The following is an 888-nucleotide window of genomic DNA, read 5'->3' on the forward strand; positions in this document are numbered from 1 at the left end:
GTGTTCTGCAATGAAAACAAGGACAAATGTAGAATAATTTTTTTTATCCAAGGTATTGCTAACTAAAATGCGTCTGTAATATCACTTAAATGTCAACTAAATTTTAGAACACACATGAATTTAAACATGGAAAATGAATTGCTTGATAGAGTGTTTTACATTATAGCATACCTTTCATAATAAAAAAATTATAAGTCGTTAGATAAGACCCAATCACATTTTTTCAGCTGGTTTTGATCAGGAACGTTGTTTCTGTCCACATTTTTAAAAGAAAAAGCAGACCTGTTTTAGCGAGGTGATTCACCCACCTTTATTCACACATACACCCCCTCGCAGAAAACGCAATATTAGTCGACAACATTCGAATCCCGATAATTTGCACACCTATATACCTACACAGCTGGCAACAACCATCATTATTATTGCAATACAAGTAGTAGTGTGGTGTTAATTAGGATAAGTCGCAATCTCAGTTTCCAATTATGTGGGAATCTAACACTTTGAGATGTTCCGTATATTAAGCGGAAATATTTTCTTGGATTGTAGGGTTGTGTAACGAGAGATGATACAAAATGAGAGCACGTAGTCTGATTTTCCCGCGCTAATTTGATGCTGTTCAGCATACTGCCTTCAATGAACACTGTGGAGGATAATTGAGCGACACAGGATTACGCTAACACCAATTTGGCGTTTAAGCAACACCAATATCGGTTTGATTATAAACTGGTGTTGTTTCAACGCTTCTCTGGTGTGGACCGATATAGATACCGGGCTGGTGTTAAATCAACACCGGTGTTTTTACAGTGTACGAATCAATACACTTTCTTCCAGAGATGAGAGAGGAGAGTTTTAAGGTTATCGGAATGAACAAGTCTTTACCACAACCAT

This window comes from Lytechinus variegatus, chromosome 13 (genome assembly GCF_018143015.1).
Source record: "Lytechinus variegatus isolate NC3 chromosome 13, Lvar_3.0, whole genome shotgun sequence".
Lineage (NCBI taxonomy): Eukaryota > Metazoa > Echinodermata > Echinoidea > Temnopleuroida > Toxopneustidae > Lytechinus > Lytechinus variegatus.